This window comes from Rhinichthys klamathensis, unplaced genomic scaffold, assembly GCF_029890125.1.
Source record: "Rhinichthys klamathensis goyatoka isolate OS25496 unplaced genomic scaffold, OSU_Roscu_1.1 h1tg000111l_1, whole genome shotgun sequence".
In the NCBI taxonomy this organism is placed as follows: Eukaryota; Metazoa; Chordata; class Actinopteri; order Cypriniformes; family Leuciscidae; genus Rhinichthys; species Rhinichthys klamathensis.
In genome coordinates this window covers 12789889-12804767 of record NW_026606649.1, presented here as the reverse complement: position 1 = coordinate 12804767, position 14879 = coordinate 12789889, and the positions used below count along the sequence as shown (strand labels likewise).

The 14879-nt window shown below is 41.7% G+C and overlaps 1 protein-coding gene across 1 annotated transcript in view; it reads right to left on the bottom strand.

Moving 5' to 3' along the window:
* Window positions 1–14482, bottom strand: part of ptp4a3a (protein tyrosine phosphatase 4A3a) — a 65070-nt gene extending 50588 nt beyond the window's left edge. Inside the window, exon 1 of the mRNA XM_056254561.1 lies at window positions 14355–14482. The gene's annotated coding sequence lies outside the window, so the exon portion shown is untranslated. The remainder of the gene's footprint in view (window positions 1–14354) is intronic.
* Between the last annotated feature and the right edge of the window lie 397 nt (window positions 14483–14879).

The following is a 14879-nucleotide window of genomic DNA, read 5'->3' as shown; positions in this document are numbered from 1 at the left end:
TATAAGGCGCATAAGATACTGCAGTCAAACGTTTGACTGGGTTTGCGTTATGCATCCACTAGATGTCAACAAATGTCAACAAAACAGTCAGATCAAACTTTATTAAGCGTTCTGACAACTCCGTTCACTCCCATGGTAACGTTGTTCAAACGTTAAAGGAAAACTCCGGTCAATTTTAACATTGAGCTCATTTTTTTGTAAATTTGGAGTGCTGTCAGTACAGATAACAACGACAAAAACCGGTGTTGCCTACACCGTGTTATCCTCTTTTTAAAATTTGCACCCTGTTGACTTAAACGGGAAAAGTTTTAAACCTGCTTTTAGCCTCTTAACAACCTTAATTTGTCATTACAAGTGCACAGCCATGTGAGTGAACACGGTGAATCTGACTGCAGTGCAGTAAATGTGAAAGATATGAATAAAAAGGATGTTTATTCAGCCAGCTCACATACCCGTATTTTCTTCCTGTTTTCGGTCGAAGTCCACAGTAGGCGATTGTCGAGTGCGCGCGCGCGATCATTGGTAACTGAGCAACAGTGGAGACTCAGCCTGTCAGCTGTCAGCCGATGACGGTGCTGTGTGGTGTGCTGAGAATATCAGCTCAAATGGATAGTTCATCAGGATCAGATGTTGAACACACGGAGGAGGTTTGATCGCGCTCGCGCGAACTCGACAATCGACTACTGTGGACTTCGGCCGAAAACAGAAAGTAAATACGGGTATGTGAGCTGGCTGAATAAAGAGATTATTCCTGCGGCCTGCCTTCGTGAAAGCTCGGATCACAGTTGAGACTGATATATCAGCCCAGGCATCCACGATCCATTGGCAGGGCGCGGTCTCCCCGTCTTGGTGAACGTGTGTTCACCATCCATATATAAGGCGCCCCGGATTATAAGGCGCACTGTCGTTTTTTGAGAAAATTAAAGGCTTTTAAGTGCGCCTTATAGTGCGGAAAATACGGTATATTGAAATTAAGTTTTATGTGATAAAATATTTGCTTTGTTGTGCATTAGAACCACATCAGGCATTTAGTACAAAATAATTTATTGAAGCATCCAGATACTTCACCACGTGACAGCAGCTAGGCTCCTGATTGGTTAACGCGGCGCGAATTGACGCCAAAGTTCAGATTTTTCAACTCGGGCGGCAGACGCGAATTCGCGTCAAACGCGTGAATGCACAAAAGCACTCAATAAAATCATGCGCGCGGAACGCGTCATGGGCCTTTCACACAGGACGCGGAAAGCGCTGCGCTGTGCTATGAAACCCATTCATTTCAATGGCTTGCGCCGCGCGAAGACGTTTTGTTGCTGCGTCGAGCAAAGCGCAAGCACAGCGGTGCGCACCATTGACTTGCTCGCGCGCACGCCGCGGTCAAAGTTCAAAATAGTTTAACTTTTGCCGCTGCGCTCTGTGACGATTATCAGCGCGGCCAATAGAAACGGGACATCCAAACAAACACGGAAATCAAAATGGATGAACGGCTAGTACTGTGTGTATCGGAATTTCCTGAGCTCTATGATACAAGTTTGAGGTCGTATAGGGACATCGGCAGAAAAGCGGTGTCATGGAGACATATCTCCATTCAAGTTGGCATGTCAGGTGTGTTTTAATATAGGCCTATATATAATTTGTTCCTTTGTGTCAGCTTTAATGTTTGAATAAATGTTTTATTCTAAAAAAGAACTGAGCTCATGATTCGTGTGTTGATTTCGATGTTATATGTGTGTATGTGTGTGTGTATATATATATATATATATTTATATCAGGTAGCTTGTTATAGATGGGCAATATGAGCGGCGGACCTTTAATTTTTGACGTGCTGAGAACGCCAGAGAGCCTGAGCACATAGTGCTCGCATTCTCTGTGTTTATTAGTTTATTAGATCTGTTTAATAGACCTGTCTAATACAACTGTTATACATAGAATGTATGCACGTCCCCCATGACACCTAACGTTACACCTGTTCAATTTTCTCACGTGGGGGAGAGCGAGGTATAGTATAGTTTAGTTTTAACATGTTTTTTGTAAGCCAATTTCTAAGGAGGAGGATCACGTGGGAAACACTGACAAGTGCTACAAGTCACAAAGAGTTCTATTTCTCTGTGCAGACAGAACACAATTAAGGTAGGCAAGGAGTTGTCAGAACAACACTAAACACTTCTAACACAAGTAAAAGCACATCAGTAGGAGCACTGGAGCGCACGGCTTAATAACTCCCCTGCTGTGAAAAACGAAACCAAAGTTATGTTTACTTGGCAACAGCTGAAATGTTGTTGGCAGCTGCATGTTTGAGAGTTTACAGTTTAAGATGTTTGTTACGTAAAGGACGTGGGAGGTTCTTACAATTGTCTAAGAAGAAACTGAATTGGATTTGTGCACATCTTCACAGAAATAGTTGAAGGATGACAATATAAAACAGGGCTGCATGAGTGGTCAAAAAATGATAATGAGGTTTGAACTGCAATATGATATTATTAAACAATGAATTAATCATTTAATAACTCATATTTCTGCTTTTCTTTAGGTCCCGGTGCTGCAACACTGAACACAGAGTTCCTCAAATCCGGTCCTGGAGGGCCATTGACCTACAGAGTTTAGTTCCAAACCTAATCAAACACACCGAAACAAGCTAATCAGGGTCTTCAGAGTTACTAGATCATTTCAGTTAAAGGGTTGGTTGATTATGATTTCACTTTTCTAACTTTAGTTAGTGTGTTATGTTGCTGTTTGAGCATTAACAACATTTGCAAAGTTACAACGCTCAAAGTTCAAAGCAAAGGGAGATATTTTATTTTACAGAAATCGATTTTTTAAGGACTACAACAAACTGACTGATAGGGACTACACGAGCTTCCTCTCGGGTTAGTGACATCACGAACCCAAAAATTTACATAAAGCCCGCCCCGGGAATGCATTTATAGATTATCATGACACAATATGATAATCAATGACTAGAAGATAGTTAACTCCAGATCAGCTACATAAATTCATCAACAAACCATTCAGAAATGTCCTGTTGCATTCTACATGTTCACTTCTTCTTGAGTCTCTCCATCATTGTCCGACTCCGGTTTGAACATAAAAGGCAGAACAGTTTCTGAAATTTCAGTGCGTGTCTGCGTGAGGTAATCGTTGCTAACACACAAGCTGTTGTAGCTCCGCCCTCTTCTTGAAAGGGAGCAGCAGCTCATTTGCATTTAAATGGACACACAAAACGACGCGTTTTTGCTCACCCTCAAAAAAATTTAACATGCTATAAAAAATTATCTGTGGGGTATTTTGAGCTAAAACCTAACATACACACTCTGAGGACATCAGAGACTTATTTTACATCTTGTGAAAAGGGGCATTAGGCTATACCACCCCTTGAGTTAAGCGAGTTTGATCAGGGTTGAGATAAACCAAAGACTTTAAAGACGGTGCACTCATATTACTATGAATTGGAAAGTGCAATGCGCAATATGGCGGAACAAGTCCTGTCTTCTAAATAAAAGAGCCAAAGTCACTGCGTCACTGCAGCCGCCTTTAGAAGCTCTGGCAGCTATAGAAACAGTCAGTGTTCTCAGATATGCGCACACTGACTGGTCTAGCCTGAAAAATGCAGGGTTTTTTGTCATGATCCGAGCTTTTAGAAACAAAATGTATTATACAGTTGTTGTCAGATTTCACTGGTGATTTAATCGTGGTGAACAGCTTTGGAGAATTTGATGTTTCCCCATTCAAAGAAAAAGGAGCTGTACTTGCATGACTGAAATAGCCTGATTTGAGGAACCCTGCCCTAAAATGTGTTCATTTATTAGGGATGTGCAAGACTAGTCGACTAAACCGTACAGCTGCAACTAGTCGACACTGGAAACAATAGTAGATTACACAGAAAACTACACAAGATTTTATTTTCAATTTCATTTAAAAAACTAATACTAGCCTAAAAAACGTCTCAGGTTACGACTATAACCCTAGTTCCCTGAGAAGGGAACAAGTAGGGCTGTCGAGGTGAAGGAATTTCCCTTGCAGTAATTTTGAGTGGCTCAATAGCACGATATGCGGTATTACCGCCATTTATTTATTTATATTTATTTGTTGCTATATAAATACGTGTTACGATGTGGTCAGCATGTACAAAAACAAGAACATTTTCAGTAACCAATGTAACCGAAACTAAACAGCGTCTCTGCGCCACTCTAAGACTGCCACTCAGCGCGCAGTTACATTGTTACGCCAACGGACTGTCTTTGAGTGAGTCATTAAACCGTTCATTCAACAAAAACGTTGATTCATTAAATGATAGATGTAATGAAACAAGGTGTTAATTATTTTTTTACTTTGAGCTCCCCTTTTCAAGGCTCAGCTGACCAGCAATGCTTCGCTTTTGGGCGATGCTGAAGCAATGCTTCACTTAATAGAGACCAATGGCATTGATTCAATGCGTGACTCACTGCTTTTTTGCCCCCACAGCTTCCTCACGCTGTGTAATGCTGACCAGCGCTGACGTCATTCATGGTAAATAATACCCTTACATGTTAAAAGGATGATACGACATATTTTGTTTTCCTTGGAAACGGCAACATTTTCACAAATAACCATGACTTGACTTCAAAGACAGATGCAGGTAATCGCACACGCTCAGTCGATCTCATTCACTGTCTGTTTAGGCTTAAGTCCAAATCCACGAAGCCTATGTACAAATCACCATGATAAACAGTCTTGTTATCATTATTAACTTATTAATCATTCAATACACATGGTACGAAGTTCAAAACAAGAAGGGTGTAGCCTTATGAAAAAAGAAAACATGTGAATATCACGGTTGCTGCGGTTACTTGCATTCCTCTGCGGTTGGCCTGTCAGTAGTGCGGTACTGCAATATTGCGGTTATCGCGACAGCCCTAGGAACGAGACGCTGCGTCGATGACGCTTTGGGAACGCCCCTGCGTGATTGCGTCTGAAGCACTTGTGTCAACTAGTCCAATGGTGACGTCATGACCAGGAAAGGAAAAAAGCACATCCGGTCTGACCGGCGTTAGCTTCAATTTAGCCGAAGCAAGTCGATCACAGGAATGCAGGGAGTATGGCAAAATGATGCAGAATCTCGTTCCCTTCTCAGGTAACTAGGGTTACAGTCATAACCTGAGACGTTCCCTTTCGAGGGAACTCACGCTGCGTAGATGACGCTTTGGGAACAAGAATGCCTGAACGCCATACGAACCAGAGCCTGTCAGTGTGAATACTGAGAGCACAACTAAGACAAGAGCACCTGTGAACCTGGGGTAGTGCCCAGGTCGAAGTTCTAAAACCTTATGAATGTGAGCGGAGAGGACAAGCCTGCCACATACCACGTCCTGCAGGGATACCTGCTTATATAATAAGGCTTCTAAGCCGCCATACTCCTGTACTGGTCTACAAGCACCACGGAGGAAACATGCACCAAAGGTGAGTCGTATCCTGAGACGCGAACAGATCCATCTGTGCCTGGCCATAAACCCTCCAAATGTGCTCCACTCCCTCGGTGTGGAGCCTCCATTCCCCGGGCCTCAGCCCCTGCCTCAATAGGATGTCTGCCCCTAGATTCTGATGCCCCGGAATACAGGGAGAGCAGCTTCCCTAGGGACCACAAGAGAATCTGGTGCGCCAGTTTGCATAGTGGACGTGAACGCAGATCCCCTATGATGATTTATATAGGAGACCACCGATGTGTTGTCTGACCGGACAAGCACATGATGGCCCCTCAGGTCTGGGAGGAAGTGTCTCCGCATTGAAGACTGCATCATCTCTAGGGAATTTATGTGTAACGAAAGATGATGACTCCTCCAGAGACCCTGAGCTGAGCAGCCTTCCATTACTGCTCCCCAGCCAGTGAGGGAAGCATCTGTCGAGAGCACAACTCGATGGTAAAGAGCTTCTAACACTGGACCCTGGGATAGGAACCAAGGTTTCCTCTATATAACCAAGGCGCGGAGACACCGCCGCGTGACCTTGATCATATGAAGTGGGTTTCCCCTCGGGAAGAACCCTTCGGCCCTGAGCCACCACTGCAAAAGTCTCATGTACAGCAGGCCAAAGGGTATCACATTGGATGCCACTGCCATGAGGCCTAACCGTCTCTGAAACTGTTTCACAGTGCGTGACTGGCCTAGCTTTAACTCTTTCGTGGCTGTGAGGATAGCAGCTACACGAGCGGGCGATAGAACGACTCGCATCTTGACTGAATCCCAAACCACACCAAGGAAAGTGGTTATCTGTAGTGGAGAAAGCCCACTCTTCTTGGCATTGAGTCTCAACCCCAATTTCTGCATGTTTGCGAGGACGACATCTCGATGGCGAACCGCCAATTACTCTGACTCCGCTAGAATCAGCCAGTCGTCTATGTAGTTCAAAATGCATATGCCCTGCAGCCTGAGCAGGACCAGAGCTGCATCTACGCATTTGGTGAACGTGCGGGGTGATAGAGCTAGACCGAAAGGAAGCACCCGATATTGGTATACTTTACCCCCAAAAGAAAACCTCAGGAACTTCCTGTGCGGAGGGAGGATGGAGACATGGAAGTATGCGTCTTTTTGGATCTATCGTGACAAACCAGTCCTCGGATCTGATTTGAGTCATGATCTGTTTGAGTGTCAGCATTTTGAACTTGAGTTTCTTGACTGCACGATTCAACTGAGATTAACTTTTTATTTTTATTTTTATTTTTTATTCCCCTGCATCGATGCTCAGCACCTCTACCTCCTCAGAGATAGACAGCTGAAACGCCGGGCTCTTTACCAGGGCGGAATAAGCCGCGGAGCGGCCTTCCGATCCCAAAAGAGAGCGCTGGATCCCCTAGGTGAAGGCAGAGAAAAGGCAGAGCCCGTCTCTAACCCCTCCGTGAGATCCATTTGCGAACCCCACAATACCAGCTCCCGTGCTGCCTCGGCAACAACGGAGCCGGGACTGCGAGGAACACGAGCCTGAACACCCTCCTCAAAGAGTGACAGGCGGGAACGGAGAGTGCAAAGCGATAGTAACTCGCAATGCTCATAGTCAGAACCCTCGAGCGATGACAGATCATGCTCCGTTCCAAACAAACAACACATAAATCATTAAATCGATCTAAGGTTTGTTTGTTCGCCTTAATATCTATGCTTGACTGATATAGTGACATCAATAAATAAGAGACCGTATGAACACGAAGCGCTTGCTGAGGCAAAGAAGCTAACCCCGGTCAGACCCGTGACGGTCACTCTCGCCATTGGACTAGTTGACAAGTAGGGGTGGAACAGTACATGTATTCGTACCGAACCGAAACGGTACGGGCGTCACGGTTCGGTGCACGAATTTACACGGAGAATACACGGTATAAAAATAAATAAAACTCGCGTGAAAATTAATTAATGTAATGCGGAACTACTGTTAGATACGCGGGTTCTTTAGGGACACATAATCTGTACCATCGGCTTAGCTCTGAACGCGCGTTCACTTCAAACGTTGGCTTTATACGCGCGTCCTATTCGCTTTGGACCGCATGTGTGACCGCATAATGAATAGGCTGCGATGTCAAGATTGCAATGCTGGAGTGTGTGTGTGTGTGTGAGAGAGAGAGAGGCGCGGCCGCGATCGAACAGTGGAAACATAAAAAACATACTCCGTCATTTTGTTCATACAAATCATTAAACCTGCAAAGTGTTTACTTATATTTGTGTACACTCGCAATAAAACACAACATTGTGCTTTTGTCACACTGTAAACTCTTGTCAAACTGTAACCTACAACTGTCACCCAACCAAAATCTCTCTCTCTCTCTCTCTCTCTCTCTCTCTCTCTCTCTCTCTCTCTCTCTCTCTCTCTCTCTCTCTCTCTCTCTCTCTCTCTCTCTCTCTCTCTCTCTCTCTCTCTCTCTCTCTCTCTCTCTCTCTCTCTCTCTCTCTCTCTCTCTCTCTCTCTCTCTCTCTCTCTCTCTCTCTCTCACACACACACACACACACACACACACACTGTTTTAAAAGCAAACCATATTTATCCAACTCCATTTCAAAACAGTCTGTGGGTCCCATCTTTTGGACATTCATCATTAGGGATGGGCATTCGATTAAATTTTCTTAGTCGATCGTCGGGAGAATTAACGATCGACTATCGATTAATCATTAATATTTTTTATATATTAAAATTAATTATTTATTTAACTTTTTATAAATTAAAAATGCAATGAAAATACAAAAATACAGCGTGTTTTTCCTCGATGAGATCTTTATTACAAGATAATCAACTTGCGGCAGTTAAACTGGACATTCGGCTAAACTTGAAATATGCGCTGCGGTGCTCTAAAAAGCAACAAAACCTGCAGCTGCGAGTTGGCGTCCTCAAACAGAGACCCGATCGTTTGTTCCAAAATAATAATAAAAAAAATCATGTTAAACAATAACTTAACCAAAAACATAATAATACTCAATGTAACTCAAAACTATCCAAGGTACGAAGTCGAGAAAGAGTGTGAGAGAGATTAGCCTACCTAGCAACAAATTAGGCTACTTAACAAAGCCTCAAAAAAAATATCTATTAACTCACATAAAACTTCTGCACCAGTCTACTGATTTTTGTTGAGAAAGATAAGCATGTTGATGACATGGACTGGGCCTGGGGTCAGACGCGACCGCAACATGGTGACCGTCAAGCCTCGTTTATACTTTTGCCTGGCTCTGCAGCGCGAGTCTCCGCAAACGGACGAGGCGTTTATACTCCACGCGCTCGCCTGTAAAACGCCGAATACCGCAATGACGTCATTTTTGCCTCGCGCACCTTTGCTCGTGCTTGTGCGGACGCGTCGAGGTCGAGTGTAAACAAACTCTTCAGTCCAGCCGCCGAAAACACCCGCTCTGAGGGGACTGACGTTGCCGGGATGCACAGGTACCTCTGCGCTAACTTGACCAGCCCGGGAAACAACTTATTCCGTTCACTTTCCACCCGTCTGCAGTGGTGCAATCCAGCGGTTCATTGCTTCAAGGCTCACATTACGCAACGCAACCATATTACATTTACATTTACATTTAGTCATTTAGCAGACGCTTTTATCCAAAGCGACTTACAACTGAGGACTAAACCAAGCGAGTCATCGTGAAGAGGCAAAAGCAACGCAAGAAGTGCTCAAAATACAAAGTTCAGACATAGCTCGGAGTAGCATAAGCCAGGCAAGCGAGGATTTAGAGGAAAGGATTTTTTTTTTTTTTTAGTTTTATCGATAACAAATTAACATGATCGACGAAATTCTTAATGATCAATTATCGATCGTCGATTAATAATGCCCATCCCTATTCATCATATTGCATTGGTTTTCATTTCTTGTCCTCGGAGCACTAATCTCACACATTCTACATTGATTAAAAAAGAAAATCGAATGTGTTTTCAATGGTAGTATTATTTTATACAGAAATCAATTATTTATAATTAAGATGAGAATAATGTTATTGTTAATTAATAATGTTAATTAAAATTAAGGAAAACAAATATATTGATCTGACATATAGCAAATTAATTTTAAATAATTCAGGTACAATTACCAAACATATCGCAAGGTCTTTTTGTCTTTTTATTAATTTAATTAATAAACTAATTATATAAAACTATTGTCAGTGCACTACAAATAAACTGGTTCTATGCCTTTATTAATAAAACTTATTTAAAAAATACAATGCCTTCTGCATTTTTGTTTTGCTTTTCCCTCCATTGTACCGAAATCGTACCGAACCGTGATGTCTGAACCGAGGTATGAACCGAACCGTGACTTCTGTGTACCGTTCCACCCCTATTGACAAGTAATTCAGACGCAATCACGCAGGGGCGTTCCCAAAGCGCCATCGACGCAGCGAAAGGGAACTCTCAAGCTTACTGAAGACAAATAAACAGGGATAAAGAAAGACCAAAGAAAACCAACTACAATAAAACAAAGACACAAATGAAATGGACCTACCTGGAAAATCTCAAGCGCTAGAAATAGCCTACTACATAAAAAGTATAATTAAATGTATAAAAAAAAAATCAATGGATGGTATTTACTGTGTAAATTAAATAATATAGCCTACATTTATTCTTATTAAAGATACAAAAGTAATTCAGTGAAGAGCAGTGAGAGATTTTCTCTATTTTTTGTTGTTTGAATTGAATAACATTAATAATGACACCAGGTACATTTGGATGCTATCATTTTAAGACCGACTACACGGATCCATTATACTCGAGCGTTGTTCTTTCTCAACTGCTTACGTTTACTTAAGACATGACTTCACTCTGACACATATGTGTATTTAACCGTTCAAGCCCAATTAGGCGCAAAAAGCATTGAGTTCAGTTTTCACGCGCTCTATGAGCAAAGGCTTCATGTCGCGCGTCTCGAGCAGAGAGCACGCACATTTACTGAAATGAGTTGTCTTTCGCAGCTTACTGCTACTGCGCAGCACAGCAATGTCACATGAGCGTAACCGCGATAGAGACTATAGTCAAAAATCTTTACAGGTTGACAAATTTCTACCGGTTAATCGTGTCTACCGTATATCGCCCACCCCTATTTCCTGAATGATATTTTCCATGACATGTTCTTTGAAACTGTTAAAGGAATGTTAGCAGAAATCAATTCACTTCCAATAAGGCACAAATTCTCATAACTGTTTTTTTCTGGATGGGCAGATGACCAATAATTCACATTAAAGGGTTAGTTCACCCAAAAATGAAAATTATGTCATTAATGGCTCACCCTCATGTCGCCCCAAGCCCGTCAGACCTCCGTTCATCTTCGGAACACAGTTTAAGATACTTTAGTCCGTCCTTCGGATGAGACGTTAAACCGAGGTCCTGACTCTCTGTGGTCACAAAAAATCCCAGGATGTCTTTCGAAAGAGTAGGGGTGTAACCCCGGCATCCTGGCCAAATTTGCCCAGTCGCCTCTGTCCATCATGGCCTCCTAATCATCCCCATACTGATTGGCTTCATCACTCTGTCTCCTCTCCACCAGTAAGCTGGTGTGTGGTGGGCGTTCTGGCGCAATATGGCTGCCGTCGCATCATCCAAGTGGATGCTGCACATTAGTGGTGGTTGAGGAGATTCCCCCTTCTATGTAAAGCACTTTGAGTGTTGAGAAAAGTGCTATATAAATGTAATGAATTATTATTATTATTATTATTTAGATTTAGTCCGAGAGTTTTCTGTCCCTCCATTGAAAATGTATGTACGGTATACTGTGCTTGTCCAGAAAGGAAATAAAGACATCATCAAAGTAGTCCATGTGACACAAGTGGGTTAGTTAGAATGTTTTGAAGCATCGAAAATACATTTTGGTCCAAAAATAACAAAAACTACGACTTTCTTCAGCATTGTATTCTCTTCCGGTTCTGTTGTCAAGCCGCGTTCACGAGATCGCAGTGACGCTGATGACGTAAGATGCTGCTGACGTGTTATGTGGTGTGTCCGTGTATTCAGGTTCAAATAAATATGGCTGGGCAAAAAAATGCAAGTCTTCCTCTGTGTCGAAATCCTTAGACATGTTTGCGAAGATTGTGTTGTTTACAGCGTTACAGAGAATACAATGCTGAATAAAGTCGTAGTTTTTTGTTTTTTTTGGACCAAAATGTATTTTCGATGCTTCAAAAAATTCTAACTAACCCACTGGTGTCACATGGACTACTTTTATGATGTCTTTATTTCCTTTCTGGACAAGGACAGTATACCGTGTATACATTTTCAATGGAGGGACATAAAACTCTCGGACTAAATCTAAAATATCTTAAACTGTGTTCCGAAGATGAACGGAGGTCTTATGGGCTTGGGACGACATGAGGGTGAGTCATTAATGACATAATTTTCATTTTTGGGTGAACTAACCCTTTAAGCTCCCAATGGAATTCCATCATTTGACATGATGAATAAAGTTCCAGTCGGCTGGAGAGTGTTTTTGATTGATTTGCGTGATGTTATTTGTTTGAGTGAAATTGGATGTACCCACAGTTCAATACATCTGTGTGTGCTGCCCTCATGTGCACCTGCAAGAATACTTGCATTATTGAACTAATAGAGTTCTCACACACAAATAAACAGCAGACAAACCACCTGGACCACCAAACCCACTTCAGCTTAGAGTCAGCAACTAAACCTGAGAAAAACAGTGAAAACCTGTCAAATCGTAGTCATTTTAAGAGTCTTGTGCCTAAGCAAATATGTTCTTGTGCACAAGAATGCATGCATGCTATGACAACATGAGTTAATATTAATAATGAAAATATTTATAATCTGTCCAATTTAAGCTAATAAACGCATTGAATTAAAAAATATATATATATTATTATGCATGTTAAATGCTCTGCACTGAAATTCGCCCCACAAAGATGCACAAGTCACATCTTATCAGCACATAAATGAGTAACATCTGGAACATAAATTAGCCTAAATCACCTGCGGCTAAGTGCAAGTTGGCATACTGCCTGGCACACTGTGTGTGGCTAACAACTGTTTATCAAACAGATAATTGCATGACCCATATCCGGTTTGGGGTTAAGTGCTGACTGATGCTCACCAACTTTGGCACATACCTCAAAGCTGGAGATAGGAGCATGTTTATTCATTTTCATTCTGCAGGGGCTGGTAACTATCAAAGTCTTAAACCTAGAGAGAATACACAACGATTTTTCGGATATGATTAGGCTAAAGAGCTCCGTGACCCCTACCATCGACAAACACCACCTCTGGCACTTTAGGAAGGAGCTCCATAAGTTTTTCTTTCATGTAAGATGTTAGTGCCTGGTCATAGTCATCCAGGGCAGATGAGATCTACATTTCCCTGGCACCCTACAACCTCGCGATCAAGTTTTATAGACCACAGCTCAGGGCAAATAAAATTCCCAAGGAATTGAACAAAAGAGGAGCTCTATATAGCTAAAACCGCACTGCAAAAAAAGAGCAGTCACTGACATCTCAAGGAATCCTGTACGTCACTGAGAGTGCAGAAACAGCTCTTTCTGGCACACGGACTGAAGGTCATGTGGAAGTATTTATTTGAGGATTGGGACCCTCTTGGGGAAAGCTCTGCAGAATTCTTGGTCCTGAGAATTTGCTGGTCTTTCTCTTACCACATAAGAAGTCCAATGTAGAGAATGAAAAACAATGTGCAAAGCAAGCAGACAAAAATACCACGGGCTTGGAGCGTAAATGTGATGCATTTCTGATGAAAACAGCTGACTTGCTCCGCTAAAACATTTTCTTCTGCAGAAAACAGCTTTGCCTCCAGTCTTTAAGCAGACATTAGTTAAAACATGTGAGAGCTCATGAGCTCTCTACAAAAGCCATTTGTAATTGCAACACTATAGCAAACAAAGTTGACAACAAATAGGCCTACCTGAAATGAAAATGTAGCCAAAGTGCAACCATAGCAGTCAAATGTGTAAGATAACTTAAAAAGTCATCTGTAAATGTGAATTGTCAGTCTGAATTGTGAATGACCTGTTGGGTGGGTGTCTTACTTTCTGCTATTAATCATGACAGGTCTATGGAACACAAACACAATGTAAATGCATACCACTAAAATGTCATCACTCAATAATAGAAGAAATTACCTTGTTCAGCATCCCTCTAAAGTCAAAAGACTCATGTAACTGGCACAAATCCTGACTAAAATATGAATCTGTGATGTGGGTGACCTGGCTGAATTACTCCGGTTTCTAACCAGATGATGCGATGGTATGGGTAGAAAGACATGTTTACTCTCCTATAGACAAAAAAAGCTAAAATACCTAAGGGTTCTTATCATGGAGAAAAAAAAAGTTACACGACCAATTTTTTCAATCTTATATAGGTCTATTTTTTCCCCCACAGAAGAAGTAACGTTAGCCTACTTCATAGCGTTCAATTTAACGACAGAGACGTGGACAGAAAAATGACAAGATGTCGCCCTAAAAACCGTTGAAACTGGCCTAACGTTATAGACTGACAATACAAAATTATTAAACCTCATTTTAAAACGAAAATCGTGTATAGTCTTTGTTATTTTACTAAAATCCTGTAACATTTAATTTATGCTGGATGCCCCCGGACATTTGTCTCGACATATCCCACAAAACAGTTAAGCACATTAGCACAGCTTTTTATGCAAAATGTTCTTTACAGCTACTATAATTCAGTAGAAAAAAATAACCGAAAACTACACTGATAACTCTGCCAACCATGATTTCCGACAGAAAGCCGGTATTCGGGCAACACCCTCAGCCACACAATCCGCTTAAATGCTCATCATACATGGCGCGCTGGTCGCTCATCAAGTCTATTTTCAACAGTCAGTTTTTAACATCTAATACGCATTTATTAAGATAGATTGCGAAAGATTGTGCCTTAATTCTACTTACCGAAAGGTTCCAGCAAATAATATACAATGTCTGAGTGACTCAAGCCTCGCCATGCGATCGTAGTGATGTCCGATTCGCGAGCCAATCGTTCTGTTCGAAGTTCTTTCTCGTGAATCAGACGAACCGATTCGCAAAACCAAATGGTTCAACCAGATCCATTTGCCGGAGTTCTAACAAGCCTTGGTAACGTTTGATTCGTCAAATGAACGGACAAATCAGTGTGACTAAAACTTGTACTTTTAAAGAAAAAATGTCTTGTAAATTTGGACGAAAACAGCTACTGTTAATAATGGACGAACAGCATAGGCTAATGTTTGGCGTTTTATGCTTTCATGCTTGGACAAAATCCAGACATGTCTAGACACTAAAGTTTGCCTCTTCTTCGTTTTTTTTTATTTTTTTTTTATTGATTTCATTTGAGACAAAAAAGACCTAAGTGAGTTTTCACATTTGAATTGGCTGTCATGTGCAATAGTATTAATTAAGCCTACAATTGTAGGCTATATTAAAAAAATAGTTGTGTGT